Consider the following 14,809-nt stretch of genomic DNA (forward strand, 5'->3'; position numbering starts at 1 on the left):
AACTAGAGTGGGAAAAAGAGCGGATGCATGTCTCAGTCCAAACTACACATTAGAACCAAGGCAAATGTAAGGCAGATGTTTTGCAGGTTCAAAGTCAAGAATGACACTCTGTGCTAAGCTTCTGTGATTACAAAGGGAAATTTCTACCCCTGTGAATACTATTTCCCATTTTTATTCACCTTGGTTCTTGCTGCTGCCCCAGGCGACTGGAAGCAGAATTACTCTGCTCTGTGGAGAGATCCTATTCTCATGACATTTCTAGCCTCCATTTTGCTGAACCAACAGATGCGGATCATTGGGATAATACGACTCTGATGAGCACCAGAACTTTCAGTCGCTTATTGGCATCCGCAGCCTTTGGGGCTTTACTCCACGCTAGTGAGAAAAGCCGTGCCAGCCTTATCAGCTGGCGTGCACTAGCCCCCTTTGCTCCCAGCCGGATCTGGACGGCGCCATCCACCTCCTGCTCCCGCTGGGCCAGACGTGGCTCACCGCACCGCCAGGCAGGCGGCAGGGCAGCTGCCCGCACGGCAGCCGGCTCTGCCTCCTCGCCAGCTTCCAGGCGGACCCGAACGCATGCAGGTCCTCTGCCGGTGGGGACCTGGCTGCAGGGTCCGTGGGGTTCGGTGCCACCTGGGGTAAACCACGTGGGGCCTGACGCTTCGGCCATACTTATTTTTTTCCAGTTCTTTATTACAACAATGTTACGTGAGATTGGCTAGCGGCACCGAGCGTTTCTCTCTCCACATTTAGCTTGAATGAGCAAGTGATTTAAAGGGAAAGAACACAGCGTTGTGCTTGTTGATTTTTGTACTCTAAACCCTTTTAAATTTGAACAGAAGCATAACCCCTCCCCCCCTCCACAAAATAAAATATCATAAATACCAAGGAAATTACTCCATCTGTGGTATTATTACTCACTGTGGTATTTTTAAACAAGCACTTCCATGGTTTCTCCCAGCTGGTAGCTCAGGCTGCAGAAAGGGTCTCTGCAAACAGCAGCAAAGTTACTTCACGTCAGATTCCTCCTTAAAAAACTCTCCTTCACCTATTAAAAAAAAAAAAAAAGAAGAAGAAGAGAGATGTTTAGAGAGGTGGCATGCTTAAGACTACAGGCTATTGGGCTCTCTCTTGTCCCATCAGAGCTGAGTGCATTTCCTTGCCCTCTCCATGTGCTGGCAGATAGGTGTAAACTCTTTGGGGCACAGAATCTCATGCTGAGTGCCAAGCACGAGTTGGTCCCCGTCCATAAACGGGACACGAACGCTATGTTAATATGAAGAGTGATGGGAAATGTTTGGTGAACAAAGTGTGGGATCCTTGTCCCTTCCAGTGCAGTCTCAGCACAGTGACATCAGAGAGTCATCCTGAACCAGGCAAAGGGGCTGGGCCAATGTTTTCTGATGGCGGTGTTTGCATCGCATCCATCTGCCCACAACTGCCAACCCTCTAGCTGCCGCACGCTGACTTTAAATGCGAAAGCTTCCAGAAGCTAAACTCCTTTGCCCTGCTACTTAAACAACCTCCGTAATTGCTCAGACCCGGTGGAGCAGCACGCTGTTGTTTTATGCAGTGGAAGTCCCCCACCCAAGCAAAATACCATTAATAGAGAAAACGAGATTTCTGTTAATGTGCTGGCATGAGTTCTCAAGGTACCTCTTTACCCACAGACAAGGAATATCTCTTTCTTCTGAAAAGCCAGATAGATGTGTGTATGTGCTGGGGGCGATCAGAGATTGCAGCCAGATCGCCTGCCTTCCTGGCTGGCTTTAAAGCATATTTGGTTAGTTTCTTACTCTGATTCACACCCTGGAAAAAACATCTCTTTCTCACTTGATTATTGATAATTTTTTTTTTTAAATAGCCTCTCATCTTTAGGCATGCATGTTGGTGTCTCCAGAAGCGTCCGTGTAAAGACTGGTGTCACCTAGCACCAGCTGCAGAAATGATAAATGCAGCTCTAGCTTTACTTTCTCTATCTTTAGCTGCATTAGAACATATTGGTTGTTAAGAAAATGTAGTGCCCTCGTCAGGGGGTTTAATACCCAGTTAAAAATTTCTCCAGATAAGCCACATCAGGATTAGTGACACTGTGAATTAAGGATCCGGCAGCGATGAATACTGGTTACTCTTTTAGAGGCCCATTGTAAGAGACTGATCCCTAGATCTGCACATCTTCCACATCTGCATTAAAAATGTCCTGCTGACAGTGTTGTGCAAATTTTTCCTTTAACGAGCCAGTTCCTTCATGCCCCCCAAAAGTTCCAGCCTTAATATATTCTTACAGCGACTGTTGTGGGATATTGAGGCTACCTAAAACCATTCAAGGCTTTTTCTTAACCTGCAGCTATTCACTGGCAGGAAACCCATGCCATGCCCTATTGGGTCTGGAGTGAAAAGAGCCCTTTTAGGGACATTTATCCTGGGAAGTGGGCCAGGTAAGTAGGAGAAGTTTATTGCCTTATTCTGATTCAGTCACTCCTTAAGACAAGGTTGTATTTTAGGAACATCACATTAATCTTATGTTGTGAATTTTGGAAGAGAGGATTGTCTGTGTGATGTTTACCTCCTCTGTCCCAGAATGGTTGTCCATATGAAAAATAGGTTAAATATATCTGCTCCCTCTATCACCAACTTTTCATCTGCTGGGAGGCTATTTTGCAGGCTCCAGACACCTCCTGCAAAGAGGTAACACAACCGCAATGTTAGCACCGTGGCAATATGTGTGGGATCCTCTGCTTCAAAACTAGGCATTCTGGAGGACACGAAGCGACATGGACACGTACCTCCTATGACTCCCTGTGCAACAGCTTGGAAGTGACCATTCCCTACACCGAAGTGGGCCATTATTTTATTTTTGACACCTTAAAGCATGTACAAAGTACAAGTTTTAGGTAGAATATGCTGAAACCAAGAAAAGCAGGCACATTTAAATTTTATTCTGGCTAGTTCAGTTAATCCCTGCAAAACAGGAGGACTGCAGACATTAATTTTTCATCCAGCTAGCTCTTATCGAACATATCATCACTAGTTACTTAAAATTTAATCTATTTTTAATAGAAAAATTGATACTGGAATATGAAACATGAAGTAACACATTATTGTTCTGCAAAAGACTAAGCTTTTAAAGATAGTATTGTAATCTGGAAACGGACTGAAAAACCTAAAAGGTTATGTCCAACATTAAAAGTAATCTACATGTTCACCAAAGCCTAGATCATCTCAAAGCAGTAATTATTCACTGAATGTAGATACCCTTATTTTGATATTTGCCATATGTTTAGTATTCATTACAGCAGATTATCTCAGGACTACTGCAACAAAATTTTCCTTTCAGTAAAATCTTATTTTCAGGTAATCTGGCCTTTTTTTTCATCCTCCTTTGCAAAATCTGCTTTCGTCAGCCTCCAAGCCTGACTAATTGCCAGTGACTTCAGTTTCCACATGATTTTCACTTCTTGCATTTTATACAGGTGATATCCAAAACTCTATTTTTTCCATAGTGCAATGCATACTTTTAAAATTCATAACCAGCAAATGTGTGTGTGCATGAAAGCAAGAATGGCTACTTCTCTTTCATACTACAGGGCAAACAGCCAGACTTTAAAGGCTTCATAATTAGGGACTTTACCAGATTGCAACAGAAGATGTATTTGCTTATTTTTGCGGCAAAGTCAATTATAAATATGCAAAATTCAAAGTGTGGGTGACCGGGCCACACTTAGCAGAAATAATAAGACTACAGCCAATTAAAACAGAAAAAGGTTCAGTTCTCAGTTTTCCGCCCAGTGTGTTTCTGATGCTGACACAACAACAGCTGTGAGCTGCCAAAGTCATCCCAGAGAGGTGGCTCAGCCTAGCCCCTGCCAAAATGAAGGATTTGGCCTAAAAGCCAGACGTTCTTGCCACAATTTCCCACGCAGAACTGACAAAATGGTGGCTCAGCATACATGAATCCTGATACCACCCTATCATTTCCTTGTAGGAATATCAGTCCCTTGAAGATGCAGCTTAAACAGACAGGAGGACAAATAACTTTACAGCATTAAAATCCTGAAATTTGCACTGCTTATCTTTCTAACAGCACTATCTGAGTATCTTTTTGTTAATTGAACACTTGAAAATTGTAATTGAAACAGTATAAACATTGTTTTTATTATTCTTCTCATAATATAATCATTACATGAGAAACATTAAACTAGACATTTGACTTCATTGATCTTTTCATGGACTAATGATACAGGGAGTCATTTTCTGCCTAGACTAATTAATTGATAGACTAATTCATTGATTAGGTTCTCCATAGCATAGTTGGTATTGACAAACACTGAATCTTTTTCCATCAGTTGTATTAGTTTGCACCAATTACTTTGGCTGTTTCACTTAAGCAATTATGATAGCTCAAAAGCGACAACCAGATTCTCAGCTGGTGTAAATCAGGCGCTCTCTACTGCAGTCAGAGCGCTGTGCTATTTTACTCCGTTCAGTTATTGGGCCTTTAAGATTCAATAATCAGCTTTAAAATATCCAAAACAATAACAAGGATAACTGAAGCAAAACCCATCACATTAGCCGAAACATTTTCATCATAGCAATGAATAGTAACCATGTTAAAGGCTTATGTACAGATGCATAACTTTGCTCCTAATTTATACATAGTCTTAGAACACTGCCAGGTGCAAAGTAAGGTACCTGCAAACACAAATAATCATTCTAAGTCACACAAAAGTTAGATGCTCACATTTTCCATGCATAGGTTATCTGGAAATCAGGTCCTAAGAATATCCTCCTTCCAAGCAGACACTGCCTTCCAGATATATGGAAGTTAGCCCTGCCATTTCATTATATGCGAAATCTGTGTTTAGACACCTGTGGTTTTTTATATACTCAGCTTGCTGCAGGATTTTAGGAGAATATAGTGATTCGTGCAGGGCTGTCTCACTTCTGGATCAGTGCTGAAAGAATGTCCTGATAGGGACACTGCTGCTCCACCTGTTGAGCAGAGCCAACAAAGACACAGGGTCATCAACATATTGACAGTGAAAGGAAGAGAACCATATGGGAATTTAATGACTTCTGTGAATTTTGAAAATAAAGACCAAGCAAAAACAAGTAAATTGAACTGATTGTTCCCTGGTTAGATTTTCCTTAAAAAGTTATTCTTTAGGTAACCCAGGGAGTCACCAGAGTACATGGATGTTACACAAGAAGGAGACACTGAGCTGATTTTTAAGCTTATGATAAAGAAATTAGTTTCCTTTCAGAAACGGGCCGTCTTTGTTAAATTCTTCAGTGTTGAAAAATGTAAGTTGATTTAAACTTTCCATTCCTCTCAGGTCTGCTCCTCCTTGAGTATTATGGAAAAAATGAGTTTGTGCAGGAAGTTGTCTTTGTGCTCTGGATCTACCTCCCAGCTCTGAATAACTGAGAGTTCATTGAATACAGGCGTTAGCAGTTAGTTCCTCCTTTTAAAGACTCCAATCGGTTTTTCTCATCTTTGCATGCAAAGATAGAAAATGATGTACTCTCCAGAGACACCAGCAACAGAAAGAAGTTGTCGAGACTGAGAAGATTTTGCTGAGGCAGTTTCCTCACACTGCTCTAAAACCAATTACTTCCTGTGCTCTACACGCTCATGGAGACTTCCTCTTTGATGCCTGGCATAGGGTAAAATAAAGTGCACGGTCTTCATTAAAACGAGTGTTGCTCCCTGGCATGATTAAAAAGAAACTCCTATGTGTGCCCTCTCGATGACATTTGCATTTGCCCCAAACCCATGTCGATGCCAATGTACAGGTCGTATTTGTAATGCTTTTGCTGAACACAGGCTAGCCGGAGCACCACATCATTCTGCATATGAACTCCATGGGGAAAAGAGGCATGTGCAGGCAAAAGTGCATATGGAGAATAGAGTCAGGGAAGAATATGATCTTTCTAAAAGAATGGTTTGCGCCCTTCACACATACATAGAACAGAGAGAGCGATTTGCAACCCAGAATTCAATGACATGTAATTAAAATCAATAGAAAATCGACATTACAAAACCAAAACAAATTAAAGCACAAATTTAATCTCTGTTTCTCATTCTGGCATTTGAAATGGAGGATTTGCTCTGAAGATGTACTGTAAATAGGCTCATATATACTGGGTATGTCTTAAGCAATCTTTCTTAATGTAGCCTAATTATCATTTCTTACATATGAAAAGGGATGATCTACTTTCTTCTTGGCTGATTTGCAGTATAGAGTAACCTGGCCCGACTCTGATCACATGCCAGTTTTACACAGATGCTTTTGCTTTATCATAGTGGTATTTATTCTTTATTAGCATCCTAACAACTGAACAGCAAACATCATAACTTCATGCAAAATCAGGTCCTGTGGACACAATAAGCCTCAGAACTCTGCAACTTTTCCATTTTAAATGTTCTGTTTTTCATAAAGAGATGTAGAATATGCAAAAGCAGAATAAATCTAATCTATTCTCATATTTTTCTATTTTTGATATGTTACTATCTTTAGTAGTTATATATGCTGCAGGGCAAAAAAAATATTTTAAACATTATTAAACTACATTTTTCTTAGCTAAATTCATATTGTCATGCCTCTGAATGTGATGTTGTCAAACCTCTAAAACTGCAGAACATCTAGGAAAAAGCTATGCTGATGGTGGTGTTTTTTCCTTCTGGAAACATCATCAGCTCGGGACTTCATTTGACCCAGCTGTACACTGGACAGCTCTTGTTTACATGTGAGATCAAGGGCCTTCCATTTATTACCCCGTTTATTTTTTGCAGAATCGAGTATCTAAAACATATAAGGCTGATACGGCCTTTACTTACCAGTGACTGGCTTCTCCAATTGACTCAGAGGATTCTGATAGACAGATGACTGACCTTGACATTGTCATCACCAATACAACTGATACCCAGTTCAAATCACTGCATTCTTCCAGCCCAACTTTCCAATGCTGTTTGTCCTGGATGCAGTAAAGCCTTGTAGAGCTTCGAGCATTTTCAAACTGGTCCATCCCACCTAGAGAACTACTGAAAAAGATACCTTGAGAGACAGACAGTGAAGTCTGATTAATGTCAGATACAGTATTTTGTAAACGTGGCATCGTTACCATTAACCGTGTTTGTGCATTTTGAGTCAATCAATTGTGGTCTTTTATAAATTATTTGGAAAAAAGACCCAACAAACAACAAACTAGAGAGTACTTCATACTAATTCACATTGAAATCACTCCAGAACTGACACTTAGTACCTGCAAATTGCAGATTTTTATTTCCCATTCCAATCATGACAGGCGGACTCTTCTGTATTGTTCGTGCTATGGTCTCTTACCTCTTTTGAAACATCTGCTCTTGCTCCAGGTCAGGGATAAGACATGGCTGATGTAGGACGATTGCTTCTGTAATTTCTAAGGCTTTGGCCACAAGCTCACCTCCAGGCATGGACAGAAATGGCAACCGCATGTGGCACCACACTGGCAAACGCATGGTCACACATTAAAACTGCTCCTTGCCAGTACCTGACTGCCCTGCAGCAGACACTTGGATATACAGGATTGCGCTGCTGCTGCCACCAAAGAAAAAACTCGGCCGTGTGGTGTTGGAGATACTGCTGGAGGGCAGAGCTCATCTTTGCTCCTTCTTCACCCTCCTCCCCTTCCTATGGGATGTGGGGCTGGGCTTCCGCCTTGGCCCCAACCCCTCATTCTTGGGGTGACAACATTCAGGTTTGCTAGCCTTGCTGAGGAGCCCTGAGCCAGCGCTGGCTGTCACACACAGCGTCTGTGACCCATCACTTAGCCCAGGGCTGTGAAGTGCGAGAGGCTAAGACTGAGAAAGTCCTATAAAGGCACTGGGTGACCGAGGTTATAACTAGTTACCCTGATACGCCTTTGTTCAGGATCTGCACAGAACCACCTCATTTGCATTCGCAGCAGCAGGTTTTCCTCTTACCCCAGGGAAATCTTAGGGTCCAGCTTTGTGTTCCTCACTTACAATCATGGTCATTAGAAAACTTTTTTTTTCTTTTCTTCTTTTTTCCTCTGGGTAATGTCAAAACACCAAGTTTTCTCACAAACTAAGAAATTAGCTACAGAATGTGAGCTGAAACTCCAACCCTCTTCGTCTCTGATTCCTGATTACAAAGATTTCACCACCAGTTGTTTTAGCAGAACTCACAGGTCACCAAAACCACCAAATGTTTAAATCAATTACATCTCAACATATAATAGTCCTCATGCTTCAAAAATATGCTTGGAGGCTGCCAGAAAAGCAACATGATTTGAATGTATTATTTACTATTATGGTTTTCCCCAGGAAAGTTCATTCTGTCTTCAGAGTGACAGTAAGAAACCATCACTGAAAAGGGTACACAGTTCTCTATTGCAGTTTTCAATAGTTGATGAATGAAATGGGAAGTGTTGACCACGCTAGGTCACAGAAAAGTCATTTTGGTAGAGTTCTGCTCCCCTCTGACAAGTAATACACTGAATAAGGATGGTCCTACACAACATCTATCCATGCAAAAGCTTGGTTTCTTATTATTGTTAAACACAGCAGAAATCTGCCTGCTCAGTCTGAGCAACTGTTTCTCAATCAATAATTAAGTAACTTTAAGGTCGAGATCTATACAAAGATATTGATATTTTCACTGAAAATGAATCAATAGGAACAGGGTAAAGCATCTGAGTAAGCTTTTTTAATGGCAGTGTTTTGGCTGTGAGAAGTAAATTAATTGATTAAATGAATGACAAATATTGGACAACCAAAGTAAGTCTTTTCACACTTTCACAAACCTTTTAAGCAACTCATTTCAATTCTTTTCTTTGTTTCCCATCTTTTTTCCAACTTTGTATTTTTTATAGAATTTGCAGACCTTCCTGTGAGTATGTAATGCAAGTTATGCCTTTTTTATTTTACATTAATAAGGAGAGTTCAGGTGAATTGTGGCAAAGGAAAAGAGCAAGCTGAGACTTACGGAAGGAAGGGCATTTTCTGGGTGATAAACTGTAAGGGATCCTGCTGGAAAGGCCACAGTGAGAGAAAGGAGATCTACCAGGAGACTGTAAGGGAAAAATCTACTGAGAGATGGGAAACGGTGAGGGAGAGAAAAATACATCCACGCCTTTGGTTTTGTGGACAAGAAATAGTTCTGGATAGGTCTTTTCTACCATCTTCTTAAGAAACATAGCCCCAGGAAAGCCAAAGTAGTCGAACTGGACACAAGGACAAAACTTTCTAGCAGTTCCCACAGAGATGCCCCTACTTACAAAAACCTCGACTTGCTCCCACAAACTTTCTGCACTCAGAGCGCCCTGGCGCGCACCAATATGGACTCACGCGAAGGCTGTGCTCGCGCGGGAAACCCGACGTGCCCCATCTGTAGCAGTCAGTTTGCAGCAGTTTGCGGAAGGTTTGGCCTTAGGGCTCAGGCCAGGGGAGCGCTGATTCTCTCCCCAGCTCTGACATCTTTACAGCTCTCTCTAGAAACAACCGCAGAAGCTTCTGGCCAGCAAGCCCACTCCAATGATTCACATGTCATAGTAAAGCCCCAGCAAACGCTGGGGCTGCAGGCTTGGCTCTGCTTCTAGAGGCTGATGGCAGCGAGCATTTTGCATTTTCCTGAAGTAGGACCATGTGTCTGGAGGGCCACTGGTTTGAAAAACGCCCCAGCAGTGGGAAAACCACTGCGGTCTGCAGCCTGTCAGTGGAGGTCACTGAGGCCGGGTGAGTCTTCCATGCCACTGGGAACGGAGAAGCAGGAGGGGGCAATAGTGAAAAGGCCAAGAGAGAGAAGTGACACTCACTTCTTCCACTCATACTCCTTTCTTCCACTCACACTTCTTTCCCATGTTCTGAGCGAACAAAATCAGTTCAAGGCAATGCTATTTTAACTGTTGGAAGCAGGTACAATATAGCCTCACCCAGGGCCGTCCCCAGAATGAGAAGGGAATAGACACCAAAGTTAGGGCATCTCTCTTCAGGTATATATTTATTGTGCAAAGGGAGGAGAGAAATGCAAATGGGCAAGTGGGACAGTAGAAATGTCATCTTTATTTGTCCAAACATCTTTCTAGTGGAAGAGACCGTTAGCTTTCCTGATCTCCCTAGCCTTTCTTTTTTCCTTCTTGTTCCCTTTTACCCTTTTCTCTGTTTTATTTAAGTTCATAGTTTTTTACCATTAAGCCGAGCGACTTCTTTTATCATAAAGAAGCAGGTCAAAGAAACCTAAGCCTTGCACTGGCCCTTTGTGTGTGCGCAGCTATCAAGTGGCAGCATAGGTTCTTGGGCCATTACTTTTGTTGCTGGTCATAGAATAATTCTCTGCTGCCCCATAGCTCCTGCGAGCTATTGTTGGGACTTCAATTTTCTGAAAATATTTTTGAGTTGGGTGGGGGTTTTTTTATTATTAAATGGACACACATTCTCATCTGTAAAGGTTGAAACTCCACTTTTCCATCTGTCTCTGCCCTTTTTGGAATTGTATGTCCCCTGTGGTGTGCAGCTCAGAAGTGATCACTTATGTACTGATAAGAAAAAAACCAAGAAATGAAAAGAATGAATGTGTGACAGAATGGAAAATATTGAACTACAAAAATGACCTCAAAACTGCACAAAGAACTTGCGTGATACAAGCAGACCCCACTGATAAATAAATATTAATCTGCCTTGCATGTAAAATTGAAAATTAATGTTGGAGAGGGCACACAATCCACTTTTCAGTGTAAAAATGTTTTCCCCTTTCTTTTTTTAATCAACCTTCAGCACCTTGAAATCACATGTCCCATTTTAAGCACTTAAGATGTGACTGGTTTGGTTATTTTTAAAAAAATCCTACTTAATATTTAAGTAACAAAATTTGATGATTCCTGATGTGTTTGTTTTAATCATAATCTAGTATCACAATTCTAGTAAAAAAGTGTGCCTTTGTAGCTGTTCAACAGGGCACAAAAGCTGTCTAGCAGAGCAGATAGACATGACTTCCCTATCTCCAAAATGGTAAAAATCACATTGCCTGACACTGATAAAATTTTGTTATTTTCAGAGCACAACCTATGAACTAATTAGCCAACATTTACGGCTCTCCAGACTGGCTGGAATATTATTTCACAGACATCCAGACCTACAGCAACAGCAGGAAAGAAAATAAAAATCAAAGCAGAAAGCAGAGGGAGAAAATCTAGATGAAACATGGGAAGTTGCTTCTGAACCCTGGGTGGGGGAACTTCGTCTTGCACAAGGTCTGTTCCCACCCTATGCATGCATCTAGATAAGGCACGAGTGAGACCCCTTCTGCTCCCTTCCTAACACAGAGCCTCAGCCTTCAGCTGCAACGCAGAATTCGGAAAGGAAGGATACTGAATGCAGGTTAGGTTCCCTTGCATTTTGACTCTCCTAGATCTATTTACTTTCCCTCAGGAATAAATGACATTAAGGGATTCTCCACCACGCAACCGGCATGCTGAGAGCAAGGCTGTGTGCTGCCCCTTTGCTCCACCACCCGGGTGGTCCCCATCTCTTTTCGGCTGCTGCAGAAGGCCAGTGCACATTTGCAAATCCCCGCACTGCCAGTCGTCTGGGGAGCACACAGATCGCTCGTTCTTGTTCTCCACAGCTGGGCAAAGAGGCTGAAATTGCTGGGGCAGCTGGAACCACAGGGGCAGTTTACTGAGTACTGGCAACAGTAGTAGGTCACACCAGTAGAAACTGTCCTGGTGACACATCTTGGTGTCAGCCTGTGACCTGGTTTAAGTCTTGATAGGCAAAAGGTGCAACTCCTCCAGGCACATTAGCTCAGCTGAGGAGGCCATAGATGTTGCAAGAAGCCCTTCCAGTGTGCTCTGTGGCTGCCTGTATACCGCTCTGGTGGGACAGCCCTGGCATCCCTACTGAACCCTAAGGGCAGCCTGAGCCCAGCCCAAGCTCAGAGAGTTTTAACATCCCATCTCCTCTCTGCAGCAGGAAACAACTGCACCCTCCTAGGGACCTCCCAGTCCTCTTTTCTGTTTGACCCTGGCACTGCAAAGGCAGCTCAAATGCTGGAGGCTGCAGAGGAAAACACGGGCTGGAGAGTGCTCCTACATGAGGTTTGCTCCTAAGCGGGGTGGTATGTGAGACATGACACGAGATAATGGGTAAAGGACAGTTACATCCCTTTACTGTCACAAATCCGCAAGAAAGAAGGAATATGAGTAGATGTAAAAAACATGCTGAGGGGCATGAAAGAAAAAGTATTGCCCTGGATTCTATCTAGATATTCTTGGACTTACCTCCATGGGAGATTTCTGATCATCTCAGTTATGGCCTTCTCAGCTATACGCAGATCCTTCTCACCAGCTGTCCCCCATCCTAGTGTGAACAGTATTAGCAAGGACAAATGAATTATCTGGTCATTTTTCCTGTTTTTCTTTGTGGAGAACAGAAAATAGTACGGTATGAGTGAAAAAACGATTATTATGGTTGTTGCAAAATTCATTAAAACAATGCTTCTTCACTGTACTTCAAACATGGTTCTCATAGAGTTTTTGAACAGCTTTTGTTATTAGTCAAATGAAATACTGTGCAGTAATCCTTTAACTCTCTTGTGCCAGATTATCAGCTATTCCAAGCAAGTGTTAAAATCTCCATCACTGGCAGAAATGAATTATGTTTTCTTTGTCAAACCTGCATCAACATGCCCATCAAGCTGAGCTGGAAAAGACTCTTTAACAGTACAGTGTAGGTGCTGCTGTTTGTGATTGCGAATGCACCTGAATAAATTTTGCAGCTATAGTGATCTCTCTCTCTCTCTATGTATCTGCAAAAGGTTTTTATTTTCAGCCAGATTTTTAGAATAGTTTGTCACATTACAATCTACTCTAAATAAAATCTCATTATTTAGTCCTTTCTTCTCAATTCTGTTAATTAGTAAGTCTGATTCTCCCAGACAGTACTTCTATTTCATTTGATAATCATGAATCATCATATTTTTTCTATCTACTCTCATTTATGTGGCTTTCAAAACACTCAAGCAACTACAGCTATATAATAAAGGCTGGAATACAACAAGTAGAGTTCATCCTGTTTGGGGGAAGTAAGGTGGATTAGTTTATCTCTTCAAGTGGCTTTGGGCCTCATACTGTGACGAGAACAAGTGTCCTCCATCATTTGTAAATATGCAATGAGACACTGACACAAAGTCCTGACACATTAATAACTTCACAAAGTATTTGGGAGAACTACAGTGACCACTCACGTACGCTTTTCCGCTTTGTGAACAATGCGGACTCATCCCTCTATAGGTTGTAGCTGTTGCTTCAGATGCGGGAAGAGTATTCTAGAAAGACAGTTCTGCCTATAAATGAGAAAGACCAAATTTCAGTAAGATCCCTTGCAAGGATTGGTGTTAATCCTTGCTATAAGAATGTACTTATTTTCAGTAGTCTGTAATGGGTGAAAGAAATGTGGCATTAAGATGCCTCATGTATAGAGATATATCAAAATCTGCCCAGTTCATTTCTGTCTAACCTAAAGAAATGGACAAGCTAATACATCACTTAAATTTCACTGATGAATGTCAGGACTCTGACACAATACAAACCCATAGAAAGCACTGTAAACAACATCAATCTTTCTAAAGGCAAGGCTGAGACAAAAATATTATTACCATATCCAAGGATGGAGACAGTATGTGTGCTTAATAACATAGAAAAGCCATCCCAACCCATTTTTAGTGGGGAATCAAAACTCTCATAAACACCTTTTTTCCCAGGGTCCCTAAAGGAAATACATTCATCATTCATACACCCAACTAGTATTTGGCAAGAGAGAGCGTGGTGGCAATCTGGAGAAAAAGGAAGCCAGCTGGGGCCGAGAGCTGGCCCGAGAGGGAGCTGCAGGTGGGCAGTGCCTCTCGGGGCCTGGGGTGCTCGTTCCCAGAGCTGGATTCCAGTGCTGCTGCGGGATCACCTCAGCCGTAACCGGGGCAAAGCCTCCACCCCACAGCCAGTGGCAAACTCCACATTCTCCAGTGGAGCTCTGATTTTGTCTCATGGCCCTTATTTATCCCAGTAAATAAAACATCAATTCAGAACACCCAGCAATGCTTCAGTTGTTGAAGAAGTACCAAACAAATCCAAACGGGCAGAGACACTGTTCCTGCAATCACGGGTGACTCTGAATACTTCAGAACCAGAGAAATGGATGTTAAATCAAATGACAACACAAATAACCATGAGGTCTGGAGAGAACGACCAAATCATGGGGAATGATGCAGTGAAATCTCTAGAGGTACCCCATGCTACAGAGGCACAAACTCACTCAATTCAGAGTCACCAGGCTTCTGAGAACGCCCTGAGCATGGGTAAATCCAAAGGACTCCAAAATTCATCCTGAAAGGTGGTAACAAAACCACATCACCTACTCACTGTATCACTACACTCACTACATCACTAAGAACACAGAGATTTCACAGAGCCAAGAAGCTTAGATTCTGCCCTGAGATGTTCTCGTACAAAGAACAGTTGAAGAGTCTTGGACCAAAATGACTTATTTAAAGTAGCCTGTGGAATACAAAGAAATAGAAACGTTAAAATCAGGGAAGAAATGTTATGAAGCCCGTGAGAAAATCGTGAGGTGGGAATACCACACTACACTGGATGTTTGCCATTAAATTATTATTTCTGTAACAATTACTGAGCTTACTTATAATCATAGTGTGACCCAGACATAAAAACATTTCCCCTTTTCAACTAAATGAAGGACATACCCCACTGTGGTAGACCTTGACAGGGGTATTATTTCATCCAGCTTCCCTGG

Source organism: Mycteria americana, chromosome 7 (genome assembly GCF_035582795.1).
Source record: "Mycteria americana isolate JAX WOST 10 ecotype Jacksonville Zoo and Gardens chromosome 7, USCA_MyAme_1.0, whole genome shotgun sequence".
Taxonomy (NCBI): Eukaryota; Metazoa; Chordata; class Aves; order Ciconiiformes; family Ciconiidae; genus Mycteria; species Mycteria americana.